The sequence below is a fragment of the Gallus gallus genome, chromosome 10, assembly GCF_016699485.2.
Source record: "Gallus gallus isolate bGalGal1 chromosome 10, bGalGal1.mat.broiler.GRCg7b, whole genome shotgun sequence".
In the NCBI taxonomy this organism is placed as follows: Eukaryota; Metazoa; Chordata; class Aves; order Galliformes; family Phasianidae; genus Gallus; species Gallus gallus.
Window position 1 is genome coordinate 652,256 of NC_052541.1, and position 24,733 is coordinate 676,988.

The window sequence follows — 24,733 nt, forward strand, 5'->3', positions numbered from 1 at the left end:
ATCCCGCTGCCCCGCTCAGCCACGAGCAGCGGCGGGCGCGGTGCAGACCCTTCCGCGAAGAGGCGGGATGGGGCCTCCCTGCCGCCGGAGGGCGCTCGACCGCGCGCCTGTGTCTGCGCGCAGCTCCGTTGTTACGGGGGCGGGGAGGAGCCGAATAGAAACGGCAGCGCGCGGGGGAGCGGTGTGGCTGCTGGCGGCGCGGTGAGGGTTTGGGCTTCCGCGCTGCTGGGCCCGAGTGTTCGTGGTCCGTAGAGTCGCTGAGGCCGGGCCGGAGGCGGGGGGGGGGGGGGGCTTAGTGCTGCCGAGGCCGGGATGCAGAGCGGGGGGTAGGCCTGCGGTTGGGTGGGGCCGGGGCAGCCAGAGCCAGACGCGATTGGCCGGGAATGGGGGATTAGGGAGAGAGCTGGGCTCGGTGGGGCTTAGTGCTGCTGGGTGAGGGGAGCGGCTCTTGGGCTTGGGATCCTGTCGGCTGCGGCCGGTTCCGGTGTGTGGGGACACCTGCGGGTGTGGGGTGCTCGCGGTATGAACCTGTGAGGCTGCGGCGGGGGAGGGACCTGCGATCGGCGGGGAGGGCAGGGATTAGGCTGGTGCTTATTGCGTGAGCTTGGTTAGAGAAACGGGGGTTGTGTGTGTAGGAGCAGGGGCTGAAGGCTGATAAACTTCTTTTGAAGTCCGAAGGGCTTTCCTTTTGTGATTTTTTTCCAGCGATTTTTTTCGTTATTTTTTTAATTTTTGCCAAATTTCATGCTTTTTCTTGGCCTTTGCAACGCAGCATGGTGTAGAGGTGTGCTGTGTTTACCATCTGTAGGGGAATGGTAGCAGTCAGTCCTTTCTGCTGCAGTTCTGCTTATATCTGACTATTTTGGTAGGTGTGCTGGAGTCTGTCCCTTCTATGCAAAGCGTGAGCTCTTGTGTATCCCTGGCCTGAGACGAGCAGCTGTTAGTGCAAAGCTGTACCTGGTGACTGATGTTCCAGGGTTAGCTGTGGGTTCTCCACACCAGTAGCAGTGGGAAGTATATTGCAAAAAATGCACAGGTAGTTTGCACAAGTCGAATAAGACTAGGAGAGATGATCAGCATGGATAACCTGCCCTTTCAAGAACTTAATGGTATATGTGGAAATACATGTTTTGCACTGCATAATGTTCATGCCACTAGCTGACTGTCTAGGAAGATCCGTCCCTAGAGAGGCCACAGAGATGCCCTCACTAGTGTGGACTTCAGTCTCAATAAGAAACAATTGGGTAAATCATCTCTGTATTTTGATGGCCTGCTGATAAAAAAGGATTTCTGTTTTTAAGTTATATGAGGGCAACTATGGAGGTCCTGAATTCTAAAATAATTAAGAATTCATTTTTGCAATGAAAAGATTGGTGAGTTTGGGGATGAGTGTTTTATGTGTGACTGGAAGAATCGCAGAACTGGAGAGTGGTTGAGGTTGGAAGGGACCTGTGGAGTTTGTCTGGTCCAATCTCCTTACTCTTGCTGGGTTCCTGAAAGCACATTACCCAGGACTCTATACATACTGCTTTTAAGCATCTCCCGGGAAAGAGTCCACAGCCTTTCTAGCCTGTTCAAGTGCTGAGTTACCCTCTCAGGGAAGAAATTCTTTGTCATATTCGTTTGCAACTTCCTATCCACAAACTTTCTGTTTGTGCCCAGTGCCTCTCATCCTGTTTTTGAACCAGGGTGACAGGTTGTGAGCATCCTGTTGGAGCGTTAGGAATGTCTGCTGTTGCCTAAAGCTACCTTGCACAAAGTAGAACTGTACTTTTTTTTTTTTCTTTTTTTTAATGCTCTGCGTAAGTATTTTTCTTCTTCCATCTTCTGTTTCTCCTGGTTTGGCATTTGCCTGTGGTTACAACAAGGCTTGTGTCATAGCTCCTGTTAGTTAACTTGTGTATTCTTGGAACAGGAACCAGCAGGAGTTTTGGCTCTTGATGAAGCTGTTGTTTAGTCTGTGAGAACGTTGCTTTGACTCACAATGAAATCAGGCAGAAATGGTTCTTTGAGGCAATGTGTCTCATGGGCTGTGGACACAGACATGAGTAAACAGAAATACAACAGTGTAGCAGGTGTTGTAATTTGAAATAATCCTGTTCTGTGTCTTAAAACCTGCAACACTGTACCTCTGGAAGATGCAAGGAAAGGAAAATCAAACCTGTCTTGGACCACTGGTGTTTGTATTGTTTTCTGCTGTCTTTTTCTGTCATCCTGCTCCTTGTGTCTTTGATTGTGGAGTGAGATTTCATTGTGTTCTGCATCTATGATTGTTTGCCTGTCCCTAAAAATGTATCTAGTCAGTGCAAATCTCTGCTCAGCAAGGATGCTCTGGATGTAACTTAACATTGCTTTTGATTGGTCATTCTGAAGTAGCATGTGAGCCTTTACTTCCTCCAACTGGACCTTGAAAGAAGTACTCTTAGTATTTTTAATAAATGTGATCATGTAAGAAAGGGAATGAGTTCTAAGCTTGTTTCTTTTTCAGGCATCGTTGGGTCAATCACATGTACTTTACTCTTACGAGATCTCAGAGTTCTTCAGTGCCACACCTCCACAGTTCTGCAACACCTTCAGGGATGGTGACCCCACCACCTCCCTGGGCAGCCTGTACCAATGCATTAATGCTCTTTCTTAGAAGAAATTCTTCCTAATATCCAACCTGAACCTCCCCTAAAGAAGGCCTGCACATCTGCCAGACTCATACCTCAGCACTCTTCTGCCCCATTGCTTGTGCACCAGCACCTGCTTTGCAAATGACCCCGTATGAAACAAGCATCAGTATCAGAAAAAGATTGTTATTTTTCTGTTTAAGTGACTGTGAAATGACGTTTCTAGCAGAAGCTGTTTGTTGTTTTGCCATAATGCTAATGAACTGAAATCTTGTAATTATGATGCTATATTAGGACCTACTGTCAAACTGATCTTTATTCCTAGAAAAATCTTAAGAACTTAGTGCAGGTGTGTCCCACATAGCTTGTGGGAAGAGAAAGGCACCTAGGGTTTCTTGGCAGGCAAAGATGTGCACACTCTGTACTTGCCTGTGGAAAATCTACAAAGTTTTCTGTTATTTAGATGTTTAGGAGGCTATCTTTATTGGCACAGTATCGGACACTTGCCATCGAGTGTTTTTTCTCCTTGCTAAGTTGATGCTAGTATATATTTGATCTTTACCAATAACTGGGGGCCCTGTGCTGCAGACTTCATGCAGCATGGTGGGCTTCAGGGGGATGAAGAGATTTTCAGTTTGCTGAGTTGGCAGTGAGACCTGAGGAGGGCAATTCAAAGCTGAAATGGAATTTATTCTTGTAAACTGGTTGTCTGGTGTTCTTGTCAGGGACAGATTTCCCTCCCTACGTATGGGGAGGGGCAATGGCTTGTATGAGTTTCAGCAGCATGGGGATGTCTGGGAGCTTTCATTTGAGATGTGCTTTCGTCAGGTTGGAAGCTCTCCTTACAGCCAGCAGTGTGCTGTGGAAGGGAAGCAAGGCAAAGAAGGGAGCATTTCTTGAAGACAGGGTCAGTTTTATTTGCTGTGGGTGCAGTGTGCACACATCTCAATTCTGCCTCCTGTTTACAGATCTTTTGCGCTTGCTGATGAAGGAGGTCTTAGAAAAACAGCGTTTGACTTTGGTGGCAGGAGGGTGGGATGCGAACATTCTTCTTCTTACTAGAAGTGAAGTGTTTGTCTCCTGCAGTGTCCCTACAGCCTCTTCTTGTCTTTTGAGCATGCATTTTGCCCCTTCTTTAGAAGCCCAGGTGTAAAGACAAGTTGCAGTTTGTGGTGGTTGCTTTCTTTTCCTCTTTTTTTTTTTTTTTTTCCTTTTAACTGTTGAGTATAGAAGTGGACATGAGAATGCTGAGTGGGTATGGGTAGGTAGAGGGACCCATGTCTCCACCCAGAGTCCCTTAAAGCTTCTTGTGATTGCCATGAAGTCCCACTAACCCCTTCTGTTGCAAAATGAGCACTGCTCTAATTTTATTGCAAGCTTGGATTTTTCGTAAGTCCTGAGCTGGGTGTGATCAACATTTTGCTGCAAGAAAAGAGCTAGGTGTCAGGGGGATTAAATGTGTATGGGTTGCCTTTAAGTCATAGCTCACAGGGCTTTTCTGCCTAATTGGTAGGGTGCTACTTGATATTCAGACTGCTTCTGTTTTCCAATGAAAAAATGATGAGATAAGCTTCCTCCATAGAACTTCTATGCATTTCCTTAGTGTGTGTTTATTTGGCTTTGCAGATTGTGTGGCCTTTTCCTCTGCAGCCGTTGCATTATCTTGGGACCTGACATGTCAGTTCGAGCCAATGCAAGGGTATGAATTTCTAATTAAATGCAGTGTGCAACATATCAGTGAATTGTCAAAGTATGCGTGAAACTGTTGGAAGCTACGTTGCCAAATGGAGAATGAAAAGTAGCTCCATTTTAATTGGAGAAGTAACACAAGTTGCCTTTTTTCTTTTCAACACAGCAAGTGGCTCAATGGATTCATACCTGAAGATCTGGAGTATGAGACCTCAGATGAGAGCCTATTGCCTTGTGGGCCACAAAGATGCAGTGATGTGTGTTCAGTTTTCCCCTTCTGGCCACCTTGTAGCTGCGGGCTCCAGAGACAAAACAATCTGCTTATGGGTTCCAAGTGTGTAAGTATGTATTCCCTCTGTGTCTCTTTTTGTGTTTAACTTTGGCCTAGGATTTTTACTTCCCTCTTGAGAGCAGTTCTCCAGGTCTGGGACTGAGGAAGGAACAGTTTTATGCAGCAGCTCAGACAGACAAGGGAATTCAGTCTTGAAATGCCACTGGAAATAAAATTGAAGTCCCTTACAAAGCTTAAGGTCACTAATGTAACCCTTTCTTCCCCACCCTTGTCAGTCTTTTGTAGCAAACTGATGCTTTGCTTCTCTGCTGATCTAAAGCAAGATGCTTAAACTCAAGCTGGAGTATAGTGATGGAGATAACTGTTCTGTGAGCAGGGTGAAGCTTTCGTGCCTGCTGTAGTCCATCCAATATTAGATGGTTTTTAATTTTTATTTTTTGATCTAAAACTAGTAACTTTCCTCCACTGGTTGTAAATGATGGCATAGTACTAAAAGGTGATTTTTGGATTGTGTATTGACTGTTTTTTGTGAGCTTTCATGTGATTAACTAGAATTTACTTACCTTTTCGGTAACTTACTTGCCTCTTCCCATAAAGGTTTCAATTTCTGAGTAGAGGGCGTAGTTCCCTTGAATGGCTGTCCAACCTGTTGGCTTGCCTGGGTTGCAATGAGTGAAGAAGAATTGTCTTGAGCTGCATATAAAATATATTATATAGTTAATGCATATAAGCTGCAAAGCCTCTTAATTTTTTTTTTATTAAAGGATTTAAAACAAAACGAAACATAACACTAGTGGGATATTTGACCTTGTTTTAGTGGAACTAATCCATCAGTGTGGTTCAATGGAAGTGGTTGCAGTTCTTAGTGAGTTCCCAAGGTGTTCAGCAGAGATTTTTGATGAGATTTTACTCATCCTTTGTTTCATCCTTGAAAACAGTTGTTCACAAGTGTATTTATTGCCAAAAAGCCATGACATGAGCAAGGCAGATTGTGAAACCAGGGACATCTTCCTCTGGTAAGATGGAACTTATAAAAGTCTGGTAAAGAGACATAATCGGATTTCTCTTTGAGTTGATTATCTAATGGCAGCCCTGTACATTCCAATTTAAAATTTGCAGATAATATATATTATGTCAGCTGAAAATGGAGTCACAGATACACAAAAAAATTGATGACTCTTTCAGCAGTCTTGAAACCTGTTCTCAAATTCATTTATCAAAATGAAAAGCAAGGCTGCATGTTTTTTGCTGTTCACAGGACTGTGTTTAGCCAACGTATCTGTAGTGGAAATGCTCAGTCACAGCCTGAAACAGTGATTGAGCACCTGGTGGAAGGCAGGGCCAACCCAGGAGATCTCAGGTGCAAGCAATGCACCTATCTGACTGGAAGGGGTGGAGGCAGGATCCATCCCTTCCCAGACCTCATTTAAGGGTTGGCAGTGGAGGTGAGGGTATCTCTTGCTGGAGATCCTTGCCTACCTGAGGTCTTGCAAAGGTAAGCAGCTCATTTCCTTCATTTTTGCATCTGTGGCTGCTGCATTTGCACTCATCCTCATTTGCTGTAGCCACAGATTTTGCTACCCTGCTATTATCATACCATTATAGCATTACAGTATCAAAATACATACAGTTATTAACTGGAGTCAGCCCTGTTCTGTATCCTCCCCATGCCTAGACAGTGTTAATCGCACACCTTAACTCAATAACACTTGTCAAGTCCTTAGTAGTCATTGGAAATCTTCATAGCTTATTTTGTTTTACTGTTATGCATTATTTTATGTGATATGCAAGAACAGAAACAGGAGAGAGCAGAGCTTCTGCTTCAAAACTTAATTTTGCTGCAAGTAAAGCTTTTGTGGCTGAGATGCAGAAAAGGAGCTCCCAGTTTTTCCTCTAGCTTCTTGTGGAATTGGTGTTGTTTTTTTTTTTTTTGTGAATGGACGGGCGTATTAAGAGGTGTTAGAGGTCCCTTTGCTTCTGAGCTTATTGACTGATGTTATTAAAGGCTAAAGGATTGTTTCCAGAAACCAGGAGAGAAGCAGACCTGAAATCTGTGGTAGTATAAAAAAAGAGGCTTAAAAAACAAACACACAAAACAAATATCCCCCAATTTTAAACCTTCAGGAACCTGCAAAAGCATTTTTAGTTATTTAGGTTTTGTCATGCTCTGCTGGTTATGAAATACCTACTGTAAGTTTTATTTGATGATCTATTAAACCATAAACAGCCTACGCCATGGAGCTGTTAGGTTTTGAAGTGTCTTCTCAAAAATCTATCACAACGTTTTCTAGAATAATATTCTCTCCATCCCCTAAGCTAAGTTTCCATCCTCATTTCCAATCACTTATCAATCATCATAGAATCACAGAATCGCTGAGGTTGAAAAAGACCTCTAAGATCATCCAGTGCAACCATCCACTTGTCACCAATGTTTCCCACTAAATCATGTCCCTCAGTACAACAAATAAACACTTCTTGACCACCTCCAGGTTTGGTGGCTGCATCCACTCCCTTGCCAGTCTGTTCCAGTGCCTGACCTCTCTTTTGGAGAAGAAGCAATTCCAACCTGAATCTTCCCTGGCACAACTTGAGGCCATTCCCCTTTGTCCTATCACTAGTTACGTGAGAGAAGAGGCCGACCCCACCCCACCACAGCCTCCCTTCAGAGAGTTGTAGAGAATGATAAGGTCCCTCTGTGAGCCTCATTTTAACACCTTCCCCCTTCATACCTAGTTTGAAGCCCTCTTGCTGAGCACTGCCAGCTCCCAGGCTAGAATCTGTTTCCCCCTTTGAGACAGATGAGACTCAACTGCAGCCACCAGGCCAGGTGCCAAGTAAACCACCTCATGGTTTAAAAAACAAACAAAACCTAAAACTGCCAAAATCCTGCAATTGCACCAGCCTTAACTACTGGAGATGGATTTTTCCCAGTCCTTTCACTATCCCTTCCTGCCACTGAAGGGATAGAGGAAAATACAAGCTGTATACCCGCTCTGTCCTCTAACTGCCCCAGTCCCCTGAAGTCCTTTTTGCTAAGTCCTCAGGCTTCTGTCAGCAACTCCATCGCTGCCGGCCTGAACTATTAGTAATGGATAATAATCAGAGGGGAGAACCAGACAAGGAAGTTTCCTAGAAATAACCCTGACCTGGGCACCAGGGAGGCAGCACACTTCTCTGGAGGTAGGGTAGGGCCAACGTATAGGCCTTCTGATCCTCTTAGCAGGGAGTCACTTACATCAGTCACCTTGCTGTCCATGGTGGAGGCAGTCTTGAGGTGTGGAGTCAACCTTCTTACTCTAGACAGCCTCATGGGTGGACCTATCATAGAATCATAAGGTGGGGAAGGACCTACAAGATCATCTAGTCCAGCTGTCCTCTCATTACCATTGCTGCCACAAGCTACTAAACTGTATCTCGTAGTTCCTCATCCAGATGCCTCTTGAACACTGCCAGGGACGGCAACTCCACCACTTCCCTGGGTGGCCATTCCAGCACCTGACTACTCTCTGAGAGAAAAAGCTTTTCCTTATGTCTAATCTAAACCTCCTCTGACACAACTTGTGGCCATTTCCTCAGGTCCTGTTTGTTGCCTGGGAGAAGAGGCCAAACCCCTCCTCATACTTTCATGGTGGCAGTGACCTGTAGTACTATAGATGTCCACAGTAGAGTCCTATATACTAATACTATACCTAATACTATAGATGTCCACAGGAGGGATGGGTTTTCCGCCATGCATGATGTTCTTCACTTAGACTCAAGTCCTGATCCTGCCTTATATTGGCCTCTGAAGGTGTATGTTGATCTCTCTTCCCTTACATTAAGCTCCCGTCTAAAAATTTCACATACGTTCATCTGATGCACTAGAATGATGAAGCTTCTCCTCTAAGAGCCATTACCTTGGAAGTAATTACATTGGTGTGAGTACTTGTGGCAAAAGTAGAAATTGTTTTGAAACAGGACAGAGAAACAACTTGAGATACATTTGAAACAAGTAGGATAGGGGACCTTAAGTCAGACTGAAGACTTGCCTGGAGATGATGTAATGCACTTATGGCATTAGGGATAGTTTGAGGACTTACAGGTTGCTTTTTTTCCTCAACCTCTGACAATTGGATTTTCAGTCTAACTAGTATCAGTGTGGCTTCCTGAAGAATGAAGTGTGTGTTTACAGAATTACTTTGACAGCTGACCAAATCCACTTGATCCTGGACACCTTTAATTTGGGTACAGTTTTTTACTGCCATAACTCTTTTCCTAGATTCTCTCCTGATGGATGATTAATAGCATCAGCTAGTGATGATAAAACTGTCAAACTGTGGGATAAAACTAGCAGAGAATGTATACATTCCTTCTGTGAGCTTGGGGGGCTAAGTACCTGCCAGGGCATAAGGACTGGTCTTGTTGTGATTGTTGAAGTGGGGATGCGTGATGGATGTTCATCTGTTTTTGTTAATGCAGCCAGAGATTCCTGCCCTGGAAATAATTTCGACCTCTTAGGAAAACATTAGCACCTATCACAAAAGCAGCCATCAGAGAATGAAATGCAAAAAGAGCATCCAGAATTGCTCTGATCTTGTCCTAAGTTGAAGTGAACTAAAAGCAAAAATGCTTTAGATGCTTTGTGCATCCTCAGAGTGACAAAGAGTTACTCAAAAAAGTTTCTTTTTTTTTAGTTGTCAGATCAGGAAATTTTGTTTCATACAAGATGTTGAGCTGCAGTAAAAGTTAATTTCTCGGGAAATACAAAACGAGTCCTTACAGTACTGAAATGGGCCTGTTCCCAGGTTCTCAAGTGGTCATTAATTTTACCCAATTTCATGCAAGATGTTCTTCACTAAAGATTAAGGTTTTTACTGTAGTTTTGTGTTAAAAAATAAAAGAAAAATGATTGCATAGAAGTCCAGAAAGGAAGTAGATCTTGACTCCACTGAATGAGTAGCAGCATGGGATTTGAGGCAGAAATTCAATTCAGTTCTATCTTTAAAATTAGTTAAGACTAATAATGGAAAAATACAAAATCTGTGTTCATTTCTGTATACATTGATCTAGAAATACTGCTGAAGTAGTAAAGGACACATATTATGCAGACATTTACACTTGAAAATGTTCTATGGTCAGATCCATCAAATTTCAGGAGGCTCTTAACACCCACAGCTCCTAACACACAGCACTAATGAAGAGCTTTGAAGACGGTTATTTTGAGGTATGATCCTGCAGTCTGCTTGGGTTTATGAGCTTGGTCCTAAGAGAAATTTACCAGTGTGAATTCTCAATTTCCTCCTTTCTGTAATGTTCACTGTATTGTGATGTAGTTCCCTTTCCTGAAAAGACCTTTTCGATCTCAAGCAAAAGCTGAATATAAACAATTGCATTTAACTGCCATTTGCAGGTTTGCAAATCAATGTGAGTTTCATCCCAGTGGTACATACATTGCTGCAGCTGGTACAGATAAGACTGTGAAGATGTGGGATGTTAGGATGAACAGACTTCTCCTCCATTATCAAGGCAAGTTAAGATCTTTGAAAAACCTGACCTGTCCATGTTTTTGTACGGATTGTCCATTCCAGGAATGTCTGTCACCTGCTGTTTTTCCAGGAAGGCCCTGGCTTAGGCCCACGAGGGGAAACCTTTCCTCACCAGCCTCCTGCTTTGCTTTGTTCTAGCTCAGAGAGTAATTCTTGCCTGTTGGTAAGAAATGCTTTTGTTCTGGTTTCTCTTTGCCCACCATGGAGAAGGGAAAAAAAAAGCCACAACACTGGATCTGTCCCATTGTCATGGAGTTATCTGAGTCCGTGACAAGGGGGGAACAGGCCCGGAATAAAAAGGAGAGACAAAAGGGCGACGAAAAAAAAAAAAGGGCTACCAGCAACGTGCCGCGCGATCCGGCCGGCCCCGGGCTCACAGCAGGGCGCGCTGCGGGCCGCGCTCCGGGACGGGGAGTGGGACGAAAGGGCAGAGAGCCGGCAGATGGGTTTAACAAAAGGAACACACCGGCAACGATGTGAGGAGGAACGGTAATTCACTAAATCCAACGAAATCAAACCAGATGAGAGAGAAGAGTACCCGAAGCGCGAGGGAGGCACGTGCCCTTCTCCGCAGCGAGCGGAGGGATGGACGGCCGGGAGCTCCACCTCACTTCCCCTCCGCGCTGAGTCTTCCGGGGATGGCGCCTCTCCTCTCCCATCAGAATACTCAAAATGCCCATAAGAGGCAGTAAACGGAACCAGAACATGAAGTCTTTAACTCCTACTGGTTCACGTGATGTTCTGGTGTGGAATACTGACAACAAAAAAAATCACCAAACAGCAAACTGATGTTGCAGGTGTGCTTTGGTGATACCTGCTGTGCCACATGGCTTCTATTTACTTCAGGAAATGATGTGCAGTAAAAAAGATGTGGCATTTGCCACCGAATTAAAAATAATAATAATAAAAACAGCAGCTTAAGTTCTTAATGAAAAAATCAGGTTTGTTTATCTTTGGAGTAGCTAGCTTTATATTTAGGAGGCTATATTTATTTATTTCTTTTTCACCCATTCTTTCAAAATTACCTATTCTTGTCAAATTGATTAGTGCTGTTATTTGGTAGAACTGTGTATTGATAACAGACCTTTCCCATCTCTGCAAGCTTCTTTGAGCTTAATTTACTGTTTTGTGCATATTAGTTGAGTCTAAACTTGGCCGCTCTTCCTTTACCACTAATGATTTTTGCAAAAAGAGGTTGGTGAGGAGCAGGAACAATCTGCAAATTTTGGAAGCCTTCAGTAATTTTCTCTGTATAGTGGGCTGTTCTGCTCTTTGCATTTTGATCACATAATCTCACTGTTATGCACTGAATGTGACATCATCATCATTGATAGTTTTCTTCTTGGGTTAAAAATATACATATACACAGTATTCCTCCACCTGGATTATGTTTTGTCCTTGGCTTCTAAGTTCCAAGCTCACCTTTTCAAGTGTATTGTCTCTTTGCAGCCGGGTCAAACAAGGTTTGAACTCTAAATTTTAAACCTGTCTGAGCATCTCAAAGTCTCTTACAAGGTTATTTTTATTTTACTTATTTCCGTGGTTATTATCGACTCATAATGACTTCTAGTTCTGGTAGTTAACAGTTTCATGGAATAGAGCCTTTTGAGGATTGTTGTTCCAAATCATTGTAATCGTACCAGCTATATCATCAGCAGTGAATGCTAAAGCGTGACTCTGTGTAGTAAATATTGTGAACCTCACCATAACTTGGCAATGCCTTTCTGAAGTCTTACTGCTAATGTAGGCAGCAAGTTTAAGTACTTGAATGGCGTCAGATTGTCCCGTAACCTACTTTATCAGCTTTTCAACAGTCACAAGATTTGCAGTGTTTATTTCCAGCCACTGTATCATTTGGCTCAAAAATGATCTCTTCCTGCTTTCCTCTTACTGCTATTAAATTGTCCAAGTATAATGTGGTTCAACTGCCAGGTTTACTTTTGTCTTGGAGTTGTATATTTTGCCTGTTTCTCACTCTTACTAAGTACCATTTTTGTCTGACACTCTTTTATTGAAGTGATCTTTTCCTGTTACGAATGTTACTTTTAGCAGCTACTGTGCAAGTCCTCATTATTTATTAAATTTTGAGCTTAAAGTTGTCATGAAAGCCAAAGAAATGTACAGCAGCAGTGATAGCTGTTTGCAGTCACTTCGTGCACTGATGCATGTACTTCAATCTGATGCATTTATAACATATTTTCAAGATGAGTTTGTAAATCCTGCTCTATGAGGGGTTGCACATGGGCCTTCTGGCTAAACCTGATTGAGTTTTGTGGCTTTCCCAGGTGGAGCTGCCCGTTCAGTCCCACTAGGGGGCGTCTCTTACGTGCTTAACGCTGCCTGATTTCAGGGGAATCCATTTTAAATACGCGATGGTGCTGAGGAGTTAAGTGGCTAAGCAGCCCTACCGCAGATTCTTCCATGCTGGAAGTCTGGAAGTCTGGTTGTTTTCCAGAAGGGGTAAGTCGTTTAGCTGTGCTGCTCCTGTTGCTTGTTCCAATTATAACATTTGCAAAGAAAATTGGATGTGGAGTGCAAACTGCAAAACTTCCTGTATGGTGTGTTTTTAAAAAAGTAAAGATGCTTTGGTCCCATTTGCAGTTCAGAAAAGTAAACAGATGCTTTATGTACTTGGCTAGTTAGTGCTTACTCTTTTTATACAGCAAGTCAACCCCTAATTAAAATGGCCAGTATTTATTACCTGAGGACTTTTTTTCCTGTATAAAGTTCTGTGTAGGGCATCTCACTCACATGTCTATGGAAACAGCCTTAACCTAGTTTTTCATTGCTAGTTCAAAAGAGCACTTGGTTCATGTCTACACTTCAGACAGCTGGGTGGTGGACAACAGCTTCTGGGGTTGTTTTTTCTTAGACAAGCTATTCTGTAAAAAGATATGCTGTCTCTGTATCGAATAGTCTCACAGTCTTAATTTAGCACCTACAAGAGGCAAATTCTGAAGTTTTTTTCCCTGTTATCTCATTTCTAAAATATTGGAGTAATTTCATCAAGTTTGTAGTCCTTGTAGTGGAGGTGAGAAAACTGTCAGGTAATGCGGTTGTTGAAAAAGCTCATGTGGAAAAAGAAATATTAATATGTTGCCTTCATGTTTAATAGGAGAAGTTACTAGAGTATAAAGGTGAAGGAGGATGGAATGAGCTCTTTGTTATGACTCAGGCTGAACTCCGTGCAAGACCTGATAACATCTACCTTAACATCAGACTTGTTGCATTGTACCACTCACATAATAAATTAAGAGATGCTGTGCTCCTTATTCAGGAGGCAGAGAAGAAAACAGCCTTGGAGATGAGCTTGGAATGGTGTTCCTGCACTGTGAAGACACTTGAGGTATTTAATCATCTTTTGATCCTGTCATAATCTTCCATATCCTTAAAACTGGTCATAGTCTCTTAGTTTCATTCCACTGGTGGCTATTGCTCAGGTGATTTAACGCCTCCAAATGAAAGCCTACTGGAACCAATTGTTTAGTGGGGATTTTCTTCCTAAAGTTAAACCTTATTTATTTTCTAAATTCAAAACTAAGCTAGATATAGCAGCTCCATCAAGGAGAAAACTGTTCTGACAAAGAGTTCCTGGAACTTTACTGCTGAAGGGTAATGTTAATGCCTCACCTGTGAGACTGGATTAGGTTGTAACATATTCTGAAGAAGTAATGTCTTTGCCTTCACAGAAAGATGGTGGTTCCTTATCCTCTGATGAACTTTATTCTTTAGTCCAGGACATGGAATTTAATACACAGAATTGGAGAGCTATCAAGAGCGCTCATCTACTGGCTCATCCTAGCTTTATTAAAATGAAATTTGTTTCTGGAGATGTTCATCAATGGAGAGAGGCACTTGAAAGGTATTGTTTTACCTTTTTCTGTATTTAAAAAACAAACAGAAACAATCCAGAACAGAATATTTGTTTCTGTGTCACAGAACATCTAGCAGGCATCATTTTCCCTGAGTAACCAGTTTGTGGACAAGAGAGGAGTTTCTTTGTACTAAGCACAAAGAAAGTTTCTTAGTAGGCTTGAAGCCCAAGCTATGTATTTGTCTGAGCTACAAGCCTTGGAGAAGACTTGGTGATATCCTGGGTCATTTGTGTTCTATCTCTTCAGTAAGAGAATGTTGTTCTACACTTCAGCAGCTAATTCAGATTTCACAGACATTTGTGGACTAGCTTTGTCCTGGTCAAGTTAACACAACCCACAGTGAAATAATGAAGAGTTGTAGGTCTGTAGCATAACTGGGAAGCAGAATGCCACCCTCAGTAAGAGCATTCTACTTCAGGAAAAACTGATAGGGCCAGCTAAGCCAACAGACTTCAAGGTATATCATCTGAGGCACAGCTGGAGTAGTGCAAAACAATGTTTGTAGCCAATTCCTTGGTGAAGTTCTATGTTCCATTCTTTCCATCATGTCTTCTCTCATACTGACTTCTACTGACTTCAGTTGATTTCACTTCCATAAATGAAGATCAGAGCTTTGGGAACTTCAGGCTGTTGTCTTGCTGCTTTCTTGTGCAACTCTGGTTTAAACAACTGAGGTGGTAGTAGCAGTTCAGTCGTCAAATTACTTGATCCACAGTTAAACAACGTTGTTCCAAAGCATGGAATGGCTTTTACCAGGACTTTGCTGAAAATTAGTCTTTTCTACCTTCTAGTTTTGATCATCTCCTTCACTCTGTGAAACAGCATGTGAGAGAACCTGAGGAGCTGTCTTACACCTTCCTTGAAATGAAAGGACAGCTATACGTGCATGCTGGAACATTTCTGCTAAAACTGGCCCAGAACAGTGAGGCTCAGTGGACAGATGCATGTCAACTGGCAGCATTGTGTTGCTTGAAAAGTTTCAATGTAAGTCACTTTTCACTTTCTGCCTCTAGTTAATGCAGTTCTTGACCACTCTTGCTGTACGTGTGTGGAATGCCTGTATTGCAAAGATTAACTAGTGTTTGTAAGGCGCCCTCCTCACCAAGTCTTACTCTTCGACACGTCTTTAAAAGATTTCAAATGACATGGAGGAAATAAGTATATTATCAACTGTTTCTCTTGCCAGAAGTAAAACGACTCTTAAAGGCTGATGGGTGCATTTCCTACAGTCTATTCCCTTTTCTGTAATACAGCTGAAAACATGCCATTAAGCGTATTGGTATGGGAGGGAGAGGAGTGAACTGAATAGCTCCGACATTCTTGTTGCTTAGACAGTCAGCAGAGCTTAATCAAGCTTAACTATTTGCCTTATGAAATGCAATTAATTTTCCACTCTGTGCAACTGCTGGTATTTGGAACATTACTTTCTCTTGTGTGTGCTTACAGCTATTGGCAGTAGTTAAAATTACCTACTTTGTGTCGTCTTCATTGATATTTGCAGAGTACCTTCAGAATGTGTGTATTTTTCTAAAGTTTTCTTGTGCTAGAAATAAGCCTGTTTCCTGATGTTGCAGCTTACTTTAGTTTTGAACAAATTCTTTCATTTCTTTTCCAGGTTCCTAAACCCTAAAGTCGAAACTAATAAAGGGGGATCCTGCTGGACAAGACAAGCAGGAAATTTTGGCTTGTGATTGAAAAAGCCAGTCTGGTAATATGAATTAATAATTAAGAAAGTTCCAAAATTTTAATCTTATGAATACTTATTTTGAAGAGTTACGTGGCTTGATTCCCAACCTGAAGGAGCAGGAATAGCCCACTGTTGGAGTTGTCCTTCATTAAGTTCAGTGTTTTTAGGTGAAATCTCATTTTTGTTTTCTAGGTCATATGTTGCTGAACATATGGCAAGGAATATTTCTTGAAAGAGACTGTGGAATCTTGTGCCAACACAAGGGGCTTATTGACATTGTTTGAAAGCCTCTTTGGGAGGGGAGCTTCTCAAGAGAGTTCTTTCCTTGGCACAGATGAGATAGGCACTGTCAGTACACAAGCACCAATGCAAGAAAAACGTAATAAATACAATACTGGTAAGAGATGTTACGTTCTTAAACTCAACTTTAGCATGACTGTATCAGTGGAGCTTTTGTAACTCCTTCCTTTTGCAACAAAAGGGAAGGGGCTTTAACAGCTGTTCAGTGCAGCCCTCAGCAATACAAGAGAGTGATGTACATGAAGCTTCACTTGATGCTTGTTGCTTAGAGGTTCTGAAGAATTTCTCACGTACTTCCTACTTCAATGTTGCTGTTTTCTGGTGTGTTCTGATTCATTTTCAATTGTAGCTGTCTGTTTAGCTTTTTGTGTTTAAACACTAGGAAGTGTTAATAGGAAGTCATGTGTAGTTTTATATGTGATGCACAAATACAGTTTCTAAGCATACAAATGAAGTAATTCTAGGATGAATTGCTGAGCCCTGATGATGAAGTCTGGCTTTGAACTTCAGTGAAAGAAGATTAGAATACTGGTAGTCTTCTACTTAGCTGTTAGTTTTCAGAAATGTTTAGACTATTAAATCTAAAACAACCTAGAAGGATAGAAAACAATAAGGCTGATGGCCCTTTCTCTTTACACGTATAGCTAAAGAGAAATATGTGTAGCTATGAAGAAATAAAGTTTGTACTACTACAGCCTCTCTTAAGAGGTTTGTTTCTTTATATTATTTTGAATAGTGTATTTAAAAACTAGCAACAACAAACAAAATAACAGCACTCAAAGGCTTGCGCTTATTATACACAGGTTAAAGATTTTCCCCATTAGAGAAATAAGTTCAAAAGCAGTTCAGACATTAGCAAACAAAAAATGAACTGAATTCAAAACGGAAATTAAGCATTCAGGTTATTTTCTTTGCTGAAGATGGTAGATCTCATGAGCGTTATAGACTTAGAAAAGATGTAAGTATGTCTGTATAATACATCAGTTTAACCTGATACCTCAAAATTGAGAGGTTAAGGTTTAAAATTTTTATGTACTTCATTGGAGATGTTCTCTTCATTTTTTGCTTTGACAGAAGAAGTGAATATATCAATATGCTTACCTTGTGCCCTGCTGTGAAGTTGGTATTTATTCTTCAAAAGTTATTTGTATAACAGAAACAGATGGAGATATCACTTGAAGAATGTTTTAATCTTCTTTTCAAAATGATTAGTTCCAGCTTGTTAGACAAAGGCAAACAAGTGGGAAAAGGTTGCAAGGAAGCTCCTTGGATGGGAAAAGTCTTCAGAACTCCTTACTTCTCTTGCAATGAAACCCAGTTTTGATCAGATGCCAGTCTTTCTAACTAGGATGTAAATACTAAGTTCTTACTGCTTTGTTTCCACATAGGTGCTGTTCAAATGCACAACGATAGTATCCAGCACCTTGTGTGGCTCGGTTTGCAGTGGAACTCTAGGCCAGTGTCACCCTCAACGCGGCATCTGTTAAAACAACTTTTCCACTTGCCCTAAGAAACATCAAGGCATGAGACAGATGCTCCTGAATCCATATGCCTGTTAGATCTTGAAGTAAGTACACCTTCCTTGTTCTTAAATGTATTTGTATGCCCCTTCCCTTCCCTTTTTTCCTTTTCCTAACAAGTGATATGTGAATGGAAGAAAAAGAGAAAATGCTAACTGAGGAATGTTTCTTCTGATATTCAGACCAGAATCAGTGACTAAACTGAAGTTTCTTGTACAGCATGGATTAAATACTTTGCAAGCGCTGGAGAAGCATGGCCTTCAGCCTGCCTTGACTATACACTGGGCAAGAAGCTCAGCGACAGATGAGAATGTATTATTGAGAGGAAGAATAAGTATCGATAACATTTGATGTGAATTTGTTGAGATACCTTCTATTTCTTTTCTTCAACAGGGCTCTAGCCTGGCTCACATTTCTGTGACCAGAGGGAATACATGGGACAAAGTATCTATTACTGGAAGAAAATTCTGATTACTTTGGAAACCATCAAAAAGAACAAAAGTATTCCTGAACCAACTGAATGTGCTGCAAGTTTCAAAGCCAGCAGTAATACTGCACAAGAGAAAGTTAGATTAGCCTTTGCTAAAAAGGAAGGCCAATGGGACTGTAACATCTGTTCAGTGAGAAACAAACCCACTGCGTCCTAACGTTTAGCCTGCCAGAATCCAAGCAAAACTGATACAAAAGCATCTCTCCAACAATTTTCCTTTAAATCTGAACAAGTAGATGCTCCAAAGATCACTCAAAATTACTTGAGAACTGCTTTTCCTACAGCTGTTCTATCTGCCTAATCCAAAACAAAGCAAGTGATGAAAATTGTTGTTCCTATAAGAATCGAAACTCGCGAAGTCAACCTAATGTGCTAGTATCCATTGTTCAGGTGGATTTTTATACATATATAATGTGTTCATATGATATATTATACCTGTTAAATTTCAGAAGACTGAGAGCCGTATTTTATTTGTTTTGTTAGCATGGAAGTAAAAGGTGACTTCTGGAACAGTAAAAGTTTCAGAAACAGCTACCATGGTATTACGTTGAGATTAGTTAGTAAAAAGCACAGATTTCCCATGAGTAATTTGAAACAAGTCCTCTTCAGTTGCTGTTTAATGTCTTCTGGAATTTCAAAAATGCAAAGCTATTCAGTATTACATGTTGCTGCAGACAGCTTTTCTTTTTTTCTCAGTCCTGGATTTTGATTCTCCACCTCTGTGGATGACACTTCTATAGCTCTTCTCCATAATCCTGTATTATTTAATGTAAGGACATAAATTATCTTTGAGACAGTATAAAGACGCAGGCTTGTTCCTGACCTGGACTTGAATTACAAAGGCAGTACTATAAGACGTAATTGGGCATGGAGATTGGAACTTGTTACATTGCAACATGATCTGTAACTTGTCTGTCCCAGCATTCTCTAACCTGAACGGCTTTTTCCTGTGGACAAAGAGAAAATGTGCAGGCTCCAAATCTGTTTCTCACTACCTACAAATTAATTCAGTTCAGTAATCAGGGTGTTGTGGGGTTAATGTTGCTATTGTTCTGAAGTAATTGAATCTTCATGTTATGTTCAATTTCTGTCCAAAGCTGAGATGATGACTGTGCCATCAGATGATCCACCATCTGATGATGTTATAATTGTTGATGAGCTAACACTCACCCCAGAGCAGAGAGCTCTAGCTGGCTTTCTCAAGCTACCTTCAACATTATTCTGTTTTGAGAATAAGCCTGAATACATACCTGAGGAGGAGGATGGTAAAGAGTATCCAAGTTGATTTTTGTGTTGCTTTTTTTTGTGGGGAAGGGGTATTGTACTATTAGAACCAACAGACGCTGATATCGTTTGGACTGATGGGCAGTAATTCTCCTTCCATCTGCCTTTTGGGCAAGGATCATGTGTCTCCCTTCCTAAATCTGTTGTGTAGTACTCTTAATAAAATTCCCAAGGTGCTTGTTTTCTGAAAACACGAAACCTATGCCAGACATCTAGGCTGAAAAGCTGCCAATAGTGTAATAAAGCACCTGTACACAAATAGGAATGGGAAGCGTACTTGCTGATGTGTAAAGCTCTTAAAACATATGCAGAGGTTTTGTATGCTTGCTGGGCTTGTAAGTCTTAAAGGCTTAACAGACTTAGACTTCTCTGTATTTGGAGCATCACTGAGAACTTCCACTTGTTTCCTATATTTAAGATGAAGACTATGAAGACTATGAAACAGCTGTTAAGAAAGTGAACGGAAGATTGTATCAAATCAAAAAGGGAAAAGGAAATTGCAAGGTATGTCTGCAAACACAATACTTTTGAGATGCCAGCATTTCAGCTTCAAATCTAGAGAACATTTAGGCTCTGAGGTTGGTTGAGATAGTTAAATAGTTAAATGTGATAGTTTCCTGGGATAAGTAGTTTTAGAAACACTGATGCTGGAGTCAGAAAAGCAACGACTCAACAGACAGTTTTAGCATCAGTGACTTGAATTGTTAGTGTTATGTGCAGCCTGAATGAGAAATGTACGTTTTAGAGAGCCTCTAAACAAGCAGCAAAGTATTTCCCTAGCTGGAGATTTTCTGCCATTCTTTTGAATATGGAGAGTTGAGCTTCAGAAGATGCGTTGAAAGACTGGGGGGTGGGGTAGAAAAATGGTCTACAGCTTTGAATGTTTGCTACTTCTGCAGATAGTTTTCTTACATCATGAGTTTATCAGTTAATCAATAGTTCAAGAACAAAGTACATTGTTCTAAAATACAGCTAAAATACAGCTTTCTCTAGTTAAAAATACAAGTGCAGAAGACTGAATTTGCTGCCTTACATGCTTATGGTTATTTTGACTGTGCCTCAAACTTTAGTGTTTTGTAAGTGAATCTGGATAAATAGTTTAACAGATGGGGTTTGATTTTGAGGATATGAGTTTCTGTTTGCTAGGAAGAGATGTCATATACTGAGCTATAAGAAATAGAACCAGATGTCAAAGGAAGCTAGTAGTAGAGGCAACTACTGTTCATCAGTGTTCATCATTGCCCTGTACTCAGCACTGGTGAGGCCGCACCTCGACTACTGCGTCCAGTTTTGGGCCCCTCACTGTAAGAAAGACATTGAGGCCCTGGAGTGTGTTCAGAGAAGGGCAACAAAGCTGGTGAGGGGTCTGGAGCACAGCCTTATGAGGAGCGGCTGAAGGAGCTGGGTGGGATTGTTCAGTCTGGAGAACAGGAGGCTCAGGGGAGACCCTATTGTTCTCTATAACTACCTGAAGAGAGGTTGTAGTGAGCTGGGGGTCGACCTCTTCTCTCGTGTGACTAGTGATAGGACTAGAGGGAATGGCTTCATGCTGCGCCAAGGAAGGTTCAGGCTGGATGTCAGGAAATACTACTTCTCTGAGTGGTCAGGCACTGGAAATGGGCTGCCCAGAGAGGTGGTGGAGTCACCGAGCCTGGTGGTGTTAAAAGAGCGTTTGGATGTTGTGTTGAGGGACATGGTTTAGCGAGAACCATTGGTGATGGGCGAATGGTTGGACTGGATGGTCCTGTGGGTCTTTTCCAACCTTAGCAATTCTATGATTGCATGGAAGTTCTCTGATAGCGATAGAAAACCAAGCCTTACAAATTTGCAGTTTCTGTGCCACGCATTTAAATAATGGTACTATTTGAAAGGTTCTAACCTTACTTTAAGATGTTCTGGATATCATTAGGTTAATTTATAGCATAGGTGCCAAAAATTATCTCCAAATTAAGCTGCCTTGTCATCTGTTTTCCACTGATTTTTGTTCTTTGCAGTAAGCATCACAGGCAAGACTGAATTGGAAAGTGAACATGCTGCTACTTTGGAAAATCAGCCAGCTCCTGGGGAGAAAGCTGTAGGAGGAACTCTGCAGGTTCCTTCTACATCTACCTGGGGCATTAACAGTGATGCTGAAGATGAGAATCCAGAAGACTCTTAGACGGAAGTTATAATTCAAAACATGAAAATACAAATGAAGTCTTTACAAAAGGTTTTGTCACATAATTCATAGAATTATTCTCACATCTCCAAGACATGACTATTTTCACTCTGTGAGGAAAAAAACATGCAGCAGAGGAAACACAGTCTGATTCCTTTGACTCCCTCAAGTCTTTTCTAACACTGGAAGTGAGGCACCAATCTTAAGTTTCTCAGGGAGAGAAAGAAGTTACAGCTGTGTCAGTGGTTTACGGGCTGGTTCGGCCCGGTTCCATGATTAATGGGGCAATGGGACCCATGTACCCATGCCTTGGGAAAGGGAAAATGGGAAAAGAGGAAAGGGCAGGGAGGGATACGGGCCTGAAAACAAAACAGCGGCAACAATCTGAGGAGGAAAGCTATTTGTGCAAGATAACACAATATAGTACAGTGTAATTGGAATGAAGCTAATAAAATCAAATCAAATGAGATAGAGTGTGTCCAGAAACGGAAGGCCCTACTCTAGTGCTGAAGGTGAGACAGCTGCCAGGATGAGCAGAAAGGGTAAAGAGAGTGTCTCAAGACCTGCGGACAGTGTTATCTTTCTCTCTCAACGGAAAACAGAAACAGAACAATGCAAAGTCCTCTGGAGTACGTCGTTTTTCTCTTCTGAGAACCAGGTACTTGGTGAACTTGGTACTTGTCCACGGTCCACAAAACAGGAGCATTAACTCTTTAACTCCCAGTGCACTGCATGATGTTATGATGTGGAATACCGATAACAAAAATTATAAAACTATGCCATTCCACCCCTTATTCCACATCACTACATCATGCTTAATATATACATGCAAACAAACAATAATTAACATGCATTAAACATACACACATATATATACATGTATATACGTGGAACGACTGACTGCACTCCCCCAATATCAAATTCCCTTGTGGTATACATTGAACATTCCTGTATTTCTGCATCACCCACTGAGTGGACACAGGTTCCCTGGGCAAAAACAGTTCCATGGAGAGGTTTGCCCTTCCCAGAATCTAGAAGGACACAAACTACTTTTCCTAACATGTTCTTTGCGTGTACTATAGGGACCTTATCTTCCACTACATTGTGTAGGGGGCTGGATTGGGCAGGACTATCTTGACTGATAGATCCTTGACTATTGTCCAAGCAGGTAGCTTCTGCCAAATGCTCCCCCCAGTGCCTAAACATTCCACCACTCACTGTTTTCAACATAGTTTTTTAACAACCCATTATATTATTCAATTTCACCAGAAGCTGGTGCATGATAAGGGATATGATCTTTGGCCCAAATATTTACAAGAGAATTTTTGAAATGAATCCCTTTATCTGATTCAATTCTTTCTGGAGTGTCATGTCACCATTGGACTTGTTTCTTGAGATTTAATATGGTGTTTCGGGCAGCAGCATGGGGTACTGCATATGTTTCAAGCCACCCAGTGGTTGCCACCACCGTGGTAGACTGTGTTTTTGCAGAGGAAGTTTCCAGGAATTTCTGTTTGTAGTGTAGGCCTTTAATGAACTTAGAACCTTCTTACAAGACAGTTACAGAAGTTTTTCACAACGAAAGCTGAACAGACTGAAGTTGCGGTTGAGGCATACTGACTTGGGTAGAAATGAGACAGGCACAAGACTAGGGAAATATGCAGGGTGGAGAGAGCATAACACAGGACAGAACAATATGCTAACTTTTGGAAACATTGCCCTCCTATCTCCATAGAAAAGTACAAAACATACCTAAAAACAACATGTTGGTAACAGACCTTATATGGAGATGTAATGTAGCAGCAGCATCGGGAAAATTGTGAGTCTGAGATGCCCAACCAATGAGTGCCAGGGTAGAGATTGTCTGCATTGGACCCAGGGTATATAACGGAATGGATTTCACTGACTAGGCATGCAATTTCTCACTTGCCAGTAGGGTGCATGTGCCCGTTGCAATAATTAATAAACTTGTGGTTTTCACAAAGATCTTGCCTGAGTAAAAATCTTGGATTCTGATCGTTCCTCACGTAAGCACTTAATGTGCTGTGGGGGTTTGTGGCAAGGTTCACTGTGGGGTTCGTGGCAAGGTGATATAATCAACCTGCCACACCTTCCCACATTTATACTTTTGCCACTGCCCTTTCCTGACAGTTTTCATCCTCTTAGCTTGTTTAATTGCGGCACATTTGTAACAGTCATGAATAATGCATGCAATAGTGTCCGTAGTTAAGTCCGCCTCTCGGTCTCTAGCCCACTTATATGTTACATCTCTTCCTTAATGGCCTGAGGTCTTATGGGCCCATGTCTCCTGCCAATTTATAAGAGGGAGAGAAGATTCTTTTAATGTATGTATACACGACAGTGAGATGAAGACCCAACAGGTCAAATGTTAGCCCAACCAGTTTATTACAAATCCTAGTAATTTAGGGAGATGGGGAAGGGAAGACAGGAGATAGAAAAGATAGGAAATAAAAGCAAGGAGTCTTTGTAGGAAGCAAGAGGGAGATAGTCATCACCATGGATTCCAGCACTGCTCATGGTTCAGACATTGATCTTCAGTAGTGATGGGTTGTCAGGGGCTCTTTGTTTGGTTGACGATGATTATGGCAACTGTACAAACTTGTAAATAAGTCCAAAGTGCTTGAGTCAGCTCTCTTTGGAGTGGCAGCTTCTGACTTTGGGATCTCAGCACAAACTCCTTTGTTCCCATCTTCCAGGCCTTGCCGGGAGATAAGAGGGAGCAGAGAGGTGCCCACCTGCATCCTGTTTTTCACAGGATACTATGGTGTCATTCCCCAGTCTCCCATACCAAACTGGAGTTATTTGGTCACAGGACAGATCTGCCAGTAAACAGTTCTGAGTCCAATGGCAAACAGCTCTGAAGAAATGTTTTCAAATGTAAAATTGTCCACACAGTGATGCCGACTGCCACATAGCAACACCCACCTCTCATCTCTTATATAAGTCAGAGTCTTATCACAAGAAATGCCTCAGAAAGCAAGCTTTGAGCCAAAAACAAAGAAGGTTTCAGACAGTCTTGTGTTACCATTCCTAGTCTATTTGAGCCACCTCAATTCTGGCAGCTCGATCTACCTGATGGTTATTTTGCTGTTCTTCAGTAGCCCCTCTTGGGCACATGAGCATCTACATGGTGCACCTTTACAACCATATTCTTTATTCGGGCAGCAATGTCTTTCCACAGTTCAGCAGCCCAAATAGGTTTACCCCTCCGCTGCCAGTTATTTTGCTCCCACTGCTGTAACCACCTCCATAAGGCATTTGCCACCATCTATGAGTCAGT

At 41.8% G+C, this 24,733-nt stretch overlaps 2 long non-coding RNA genes across 4 annotated transcripts; both read left to right on the forward strand.

Moving 5' to 3' along the window:
- Window positions 1-135: 135 nt before the first annotated feature.
- On the forward strand, window positions 136-10,097 carry LOC107054161. 2 transcript variants are annotated; one of them, XR_006931083.1, is made up of 4 exons: window positions 136-244; window positions 870-4,311; window positions 4,468-4,639; window positions 9,983-10,097. It is a non-coding gene; the product is annotated as an uncharacterized LOC107054161 (long non-coding RNA). The 2 variants fall into 2 exon arrangements; XR_001468175.4 differs by having other exon boundaries at window positions 136-201; window positions 4,239-4,311.
- A 163-nt stretch (window positions 10,098-10,260) lies between these two features.
- LOC107054160 lies at window positions 10,261-23,416 on the forward strand. Of its 2 annotated transcripts, none has more exons than XR_001468170.4 (10): window positions 10,261-12,578; window positions 13,234-13,464; window positions 13,808-13,980; window positions 14,785-14,977; window positions 15,609-15,701; window positions 15,873-16,077; window positions 17,369-17,547; window positions 17,894-19,778; window positions 21,269-22,948; window positions 22,989-23,416. It is a non-coding gene; the product is annotated as an uncharacterized LOC107054160 (long non-coding RNA). The 2 variants fall into 2 exon arrangements; XR_005862723.2 differs by having other exon boundaries at window positions 13,851-13,980.
- Window positions 23,417-24,733: the final 1,317 nt, after the last annotated feature.